Genomic DNA, 7500 nt, shown 5'->3' on the forward strand with positions numbered 1-7500 from the left:
ACTTAATTACTTAATATAATATCCACCTATGTGAAATTAATCTTTCAGATCTAGGCTACCATTCACATCTATAGTCAATTCTTTTTAGCGAGGCAGATTTGCACCGACTCGCAGGGGTGCCCCTTTAGCTCGGAAAAGGGCACCCTTGCGAGTCGGTGCAAATCTACCTCACTAAAAAGAATTGACTGTAGGTACAATTAATATATACAAATATAGAGTACGTATATGCTTTGCTACTGTGCATTAATATGTTTTATATATGTGCATTGTTACGTACATTATGTACAAATATATGTAATTATATATTTATGTTACAAAGTTATATATGCATAAATCTACATAAGCATGTTAATCATGTGTGGAAGCATGAAAATGGATGTTCGTGCATCGATGCATATGCATACTTACAAATGCATCTATATATGCATTTGCATGCTTATAAGTATACATGTATGATTATGTTTACGTTTGAATTCATATTAATGTAAAGAAACTATCAGATGGCTAATAATTGACTTCCATCCAAAATAAGCCCCACCTGACACCTGGCTAATTAGGTAAGAACTCCACCCACAAATACATCTGAAAATATAAGCCCAGGTAATGTGTTTGGGTGTGGAGTACAGTACATTATGCTTGTAGTCACTGTACCATGGAAAATGTAATACTAATATATATATATATATATATATATATAAGTATGGAGACAGGAGCAATTACTCAGGGATAAACATATTGGAGTAGGGAGACGCGTTCTGTCTTTCATGCATTTATTAGCGCCGACGTTTCGTATCAGCTTGATACATTTTCCAGGCTGAAACGACTACAAATCAATTGCGTATAAGTAAAAAGATACTTATACTTATACTTATACGCAATTGAATTGTAATCATTTCAGCCTGAAAAATGTATCAAGCTGATACGAAACGTCGGCGCTAATAAATGCATGAAAGACAGAACGCGTCTCCCTACTCCAATATGTTTATATATATATATATATGTTTATATATATATATATATATATATATATAATTATATATATATATATATATATATATGAACGTCATTTCCAAATGACGCTAGAGAACATGTCGTATCGTTTGGTTCTATGGCCGGGAGTGACAAGCACCACAAAGCGCATATCGCTTGCAGAATCATCGCGCGAATATCTGGCAGAGACACGGAGTGACGCGTACACGAGGGGATGACTGTATGAATATACATTTAAATACTGACTGTCTCCGTATTACCCGTGATGGAGGAGCATGAGGGATTATGCCTAAGACTGATAGGTACTTATTAGGCGGAGGGAAGAAGGAGAAGGAAAAGGAGAAACAGGGCGAGGGAAGAGGAGGAACAGGGAGAGGGAAATGAGGAATAAGGAGAGGAACAAGAAGAATAGGGAGAGCAAGGAGAGGAACAGGGAGAGCAAGGAGAGGAACAGGGAGAGGAAGAAGAGGAACAGGGAGAGGAAGAAGAGGGAGAAGAAGAAGAGGAATAGGGAGAGGAAGAAAAGGAATAAGGAGAGGAAGAAAAGGAATAAGGAGAGGAAGAGGAGGAATAGGGAGAGGAAGAGAAGGAAGAGGAGAAACAAGGAAAGGAAGAGGAGAAACATAGAAAGAAAGAGAAGAGGAACAGGGAGAGGATGAAGAGGAACAGGAGAGGATGAAGAGGAAGAGGAACAGGGAGAGGATGAAGAGGAACAGGGAGAGGAAGTCGAGGAATAGGGAGAGGAAGAAGAGGAATAAGGAGAGGAAGAAGAGGATAGGGAGAGGAAGAAGAGGATAAAGGGGAACAGGGAGAGGAAGAAGAGGAACAGGGAGAGGAAGAAGAGGAATAGAGAGAGGCAGACGATAAAGAGAGAGAGGAAGATGAGATTTTAGGAGAAGAAGAGTAATAGGGAAAGGAAGTAGAAAAATAGGGAGAGGTAGAAAAATCAGAGAAGAAGGGGGGGGGAGAGGAAGGAAAGGAAGAAGATAGGCGAGTGGATGAAAAAGAATTGGGAAAGGATATAAAGAGGAATCGTGGTATGCAAGCAACTCTCTCCCCCAAGGATTCGCTTCTTTTATTTCAAAGGGATTCGTTAGTTAGCGTCATCTTTATTCTGGCCCAAGGGGGGAGGGGGGGGGGTCAAGGAGGCCTTAAGATAGTGAGGCTGTTGAAAATAATGACAGGAATGCGTATACTCAGATGAAATCAAGGTAAGGGGTAGATGGAGATGGCTTGGACATGCTCTTTAGTTCACCAAACTTTCAACTGGGCTCCACAGAGCACTAGAAGAGTTGGAAGACCCAGACCTACATGCCTGAGGACTATGAAGCGTTAAGTATTTGGAGATGATGATGTCTTAATGATTTCCTTAAAGACATGTTTGATAGCGTATTTATATCTTTATTAGTTTAAGATGTGTTGAAAGAATAAAACATTCTAATGAGCAAGATCTGGTGTTTAATACGTGAGGATCATTACTAAAATCCTAGGAGAGAGAGAGAGAGAGAGAGAGAGAGAGAGAGAGAGAGAGAGAGAATTTCAAATTCACCTTTAGATTATCTTTACCGAAGTGTATCCTTACAATAAACTTTGCCAACAAATTAATAACCAACGGTGATGCTCGGAAGTAAAAACTTCAAACCTGTTATCTAGATATTTGAATGTCATACAATACTATGAATGGTTAATACAAATTACTTAGTATCCTATTTAACATCCCCAAAATTACTCACAAAGTCTCCAAACAGTTTCAGTTAAACATAATTTGAGAATTCAACGAAAGTAGAAGTAGATAGTCTACAATGAAATTAATAACTTATTTTGTTTGCAAACCAAAATCTCAGTCCTCCTGAGTGTTCAGAATAATCTTCTGAAAAATGCATCAATCAATCAGATGACACAGGAAAAATACAGTGAATTTAAGCACTTGTAAAGTATCAAAACACCAAAGCACACTTGTAATATTCGCAATGAAAATGCAAAACTTACCCATTACCACGCTACGAATTTATACCAAACCAGAGTAAACAAAGAGAACTAACCAGTCAGAAAAACACGGAGTTGATACACTGACACGTGTGAAGATAGAAACAGTCTAGAGTATACTGCAGAGTGTAGAGTCTGTCTGAACTCAGTCAACTGTGGTCTGCCTGTAGCTGGCCGAGGTGGAGGTTGGGCAGTAGACTGGGCCACCCATTGCCGCCACGAACGTACAAGTGCACTTCTCGTTAATGTTGCCTCGTTTTACTAGATGGCTTAATACACCCCCCCCCCATACTTTTCTTTTGAATTCCCGACACTTGTTATATTTCTGTCACACTTGGTAATTTATGAAATAAATATGTCAATATTTTTAGATTTTGGCCTATATTCTAAGTCTGATTTCACCTTATATGCTAATTATACATTATGTCATCTTACATCTTGTCAAAGAAAAAAAGTATTGAGTATTTAAACAATCAGATTAAACACACACACACACACACACATATATATATATATATATATATACACAGACATGGCTGCTTATCTGGGTCTGTACAGCAGGGGAACCCTACTCTCTACAGAGCCTCCACAATCGTTTTATGATGTTCATTCGGGAGCCATTTAACATCTCACAATGCGTATTATTCGCGTAAGATCATTATTATTATTATTATTATTATTATTATTATTATTATTATTACTGTCCAAGCTACAACCCTAGTTGGAAAAGCAAGGTGCTATAAGCCCAGGGGCTCCAACAGGGAAAAATAGCCCAGTGAGGAAAGGAAATAAGGAAATAAATAAATGAAGAGAATAAATTAACAATAAATCAATCTAAAAAAAAGTAACGTCAAAACAGATATGTCCTATATAAACTATTAACAACGTCAAAAACAGATGTCATATATAAACTATAAAAAGACTCATGTCCGCCTGGTCAACAAAAAAGCATTTGCTCCAACTTTGAACTTTTGAAGTTCTACTGATTCAACTACCCGATTAAGAAGATCATTCCACAACTTTGCGACAGCTGGAATAAAACTTCTAGAATGCTGTGTAGTATTGAGCCTCATGATGGAGAAGGCCTGGCTATTAGAATTAACTGCCTGCCTAGTATTACGAACACTGTCAAAACATTCGCAGAGTAAGAGTTCAATTTCCTCTTGAAAGCCTTAACATCTCCAATTATTCGGATGTCTCGTGCGAGCCTATTGTATAGACTCGGGGCTGCGTATTTAAAGGATCTAGAGCCTACAGTAGACATGTATCTATATTTAGCATAAACGTAGACAACTATAGTTACATCCTCTAGGGCTCCTTGAACTTCTACAAGTCTATGAAAAGGAAATGAAAGAATAAGATAAATTTGATATGCAAAATTACCGGAAGTTAAATTCGTTTAACATCTAATGTTATGTATGGCCATTAACTGTAATTACAGACCATTTTGCTTGCTTGAAAGCATACTGAAAGACTTTTTCGTTAATATAGAGTTTTATTCATTACCGAACTTTCAATTCTGTTTATGTACATATGTGCACTTAAGACTTTTTCGTTGTCATATAAGTTTTTTTTTTAAAGTCATTACTGGGCTCTCAATCCTGTTAATGTAGATAAGCACACTTTAAGACTTTCGTTATCATATAGTCTGACATGTTCTTTACATATTCTCCTCTGTCATACACCTGACAACACTGAGATTACCAAACAATGCTTCTTCACCCAAGGGGGTCAACTATTGCACTGTAAGTGTTCAGTGGCTACTTACCTCTTGCTAAGGGTAGAAGAGACTCTTTACCTATGGTAAGCAGCTCCTCTAGGAGGACACTCCAAAATCAAACCATTGTTCTCTAGTCTTGGGTAGTGCCATAGACTCTGTACCATGGTCTTCCACTGTCTTGGGTTAGAGTTCTCTTGCTTGAGGGTACACTCGGGCACACTATTCTATCTAATTTCTCTTCCTATTTTGTTAAAGTTTTTATAGTTTACACAGGAAATATTTTTTTAATGTCACTGTTCTTAAAACATTTTATATTTCCTTGTTTCCGTTCTTCACTGGGCTATTTTCCCCGTTGGGGCCCCTGGGCTTATAGCATCCTGCTTTTCCAACTAGGGCTGTAGCTTAGCAAGTAATAATAATAATAATAATAATAATAATAATAATAAGTTTTTAGGAATTATTGTGCTTTCAATCCTGTGTATGTACATATGGGGACTTATTCGTTCTAAAAGAGTGTTTGAACAACAACTAGAGGGGCACTCAGTAGCGCGCAGCTTATTTCTCGACCTTGACCTTGACCTTTGACCTTGACATGTATTAATTAGTGTGGATTTTCATACACTTAAATATGAACCAAGTTTGAAGTCTCTGTGACAACGATGTCCAAATTTATGGCTGATTACGTGAATTGGACATTTTGCTTGACCGGGACTCTGACCTTAGATCTTGAACTTCCAAAATTTAATCAATTCCAGCTTTTTACATAACAGTTAATCCCTGCAAGTTTCATTACCCTACGATCAAAATTGCGGCCAGGAAGCTGTTAAAAAAAAAAAAAACACACACATAAACAGGGGCTAAAACAACCACCTTCCAACTTCGTTGGCGGAGGTAATGATGACATAAACAACAAACTTAATCCAAACAAATTGAGGAGGACGGTCTTCAATAAAAGAGGCATTGAGCTAAAGAGCCCTTTCTAACGTCACGTACAGATAGAATCAAAAGAACGCCGACACTCGAATCGTCCGACAGATGTCTCTAGTGTTCCCATGACAAAACAGATAAGGAGTTGCTCTTCTTATTAATTCTACGAAATGGGCGGAGCCTTCTCCAGCCTTAGCGAATCAAAGACAGTCAAGGGATGTCTTTGTTAGCGAAAGCATTAAAATGTTACAAAGCGAGTTGCCCTATTTCAATTCTGTGGTATCATTTGACGTCTCGAATATCCACTACAAATACTGAATACACGAACACACACACACATATATATATATATATATATATATATATATATATATATATATACATATACATACACACACATATATATATATATATACATATATATATAAATATCAACACAGCATTGTGCTCAAATAGAAATCAATTTCTACCTAATACTGGGGATCGAACCCTAGCCCCTTCTAATGAAAGGCCAGGTCGCTTCCAACCATGCCACCAGAAGCCATAAAAGAAGTCGGAACCTAACTGATAACTGCATTTGGAAGCGACCTGGCCTTTCATTAGAAGGGGCGAGGGTTCGATCCCAAGTATGAGGTAGAAATATATATATATATATATATATATATATATATATATATATATATATATCTGAAATCCAGAAAATAATGTAGAAATTATTGGAGTGTCGTAGGTAATCAATTCTTTCCGTTAACAGCTGCATTAGATTATTTCGATATTAGTCTTGTTCAAGTCACTAATGAAAGAAAAAGTAGTTTTAATTATGGTTCGATGTTGTAAAATATTAATATAAAACGCCATACATGAGTTATACAGGTTCAAATGACATTAAGAGAGAGAGAGAGAGAGAGAGAGAGAGAGAGAGAGAGAGAGAGAGAGAGAGAGAGAGAGTATATATTCTTTGAACTTAATCTAGTGAACCTAGTTAATGAAGTAATCTACCATTGCATAAACTCCTTTTTAGAAATTTATTCATATCAAAATTTGGTTTAGCATTATTATACATGTTTCCAATAGAAAAGATTGTATTATGCTTCCAAAAGCTCATCGTTATATTTCAAGAGATAGATTAACTGCTAAAGACCTTTTCCAGGTTTTAGATATAGATTGCATAATTTCCTAATACGTAAGGATACTTTACTGTAAAATACTTCCCAAGTCATTCAGATTCAAGGAGATGCGTCGTGTCAAGTCTTCACACCCTAAACCACTTATCCTTTATTCACAAGCGAGAAAAAAAACTCCAAGAAGCTGAGAAAAGGAGCTCTTGATAAAGAAACGAACGCGTAGGTAAGCTGCGCAAATTGGAGTGAGTTTATCAGAGACAGCTTGCCAGGCTTTCCAAATGAGAAAAGGCCAACGTCAGATCAGCTGCAGCTTTAAAAGACCAACCTAATAGTATAATAAGGCCGAAAATACAGCATTTAAGGCTAACCAATTTCAAAAAGATCAAATTTAGATATATAGCACGAATAAAGGCCAAATTTGGAGTTTTTTGACCCGAAAAAGGCCAACCTGGCAACACTGATCAGAGACAAGTAGTACTAAGAAGGGATAGGATGTGTAACGGCTCCTCGCCCATCCTCCTCCTTAGATTCCTAGACTGGGTTAAGTCTGTTTTGCAGATATCTATAGTTATCTACGGATACGTCCCTGATTAGACACGATATCTTTAGGATAGTCGTTCCTGGGGGTTAGAACCCCGTGATACCTGACGGTAATCGCAGAAATATTATACAGTAGGAAGCTGCCCAAAAGGAACTTCCATCAGGACGACATGGCTCGAGCCCAAAAATAGTGTACCAACCGTGTGTCACACG

The 7500-nt window shown here is 37.4% G+C and overlaps 2 protein-coding genes across 4 annotated transcripts in view; one reads left to right on the top strand and one right to left on the bottom strand.

Moving 5' to 3' along the window:
• LOC137622240 (transmembrane ascorbate-dependent reductase CYB561-like) overlaps positions 1–3195 on the bottom strand; it is a 56344-nt gene extending 53149 nt beyond the window's left edge. The window contains exon 1 of the mRNA XM_068352743.1: positions 3033–3195. The gene's annotated coding sequence lies outside the window, so the exon portion shown is untranslated. The remainder of the gene's footprint in view (positions 1–3032) is intronic.
• Positions 1–7500, top strand: part of LOC137622238 (transmembrane ascorbate-dependent reductase CYB561-like) — a 335839-nt gene that overhangs the window by 275075 nt on the left and 53264 nt on the right. The window lies entirely within an intron of this gene.

This window comes from Palaemon carinicauda, chromosome 29, assembly GCF_036898095.1.
Source record: "Palaemon carinicauda isolate YSFRI2023 chromosome 29, ASM3689809v2, whole genome shotgun sequence".
Classification (NCBI taxonomy): domain Eukaryota; kingdom Metazoa; phylum Arthropoda; class Malacostraca; order Decapoda; family Palaemonidae; genus Palaemon; species Palaemon carinicauda.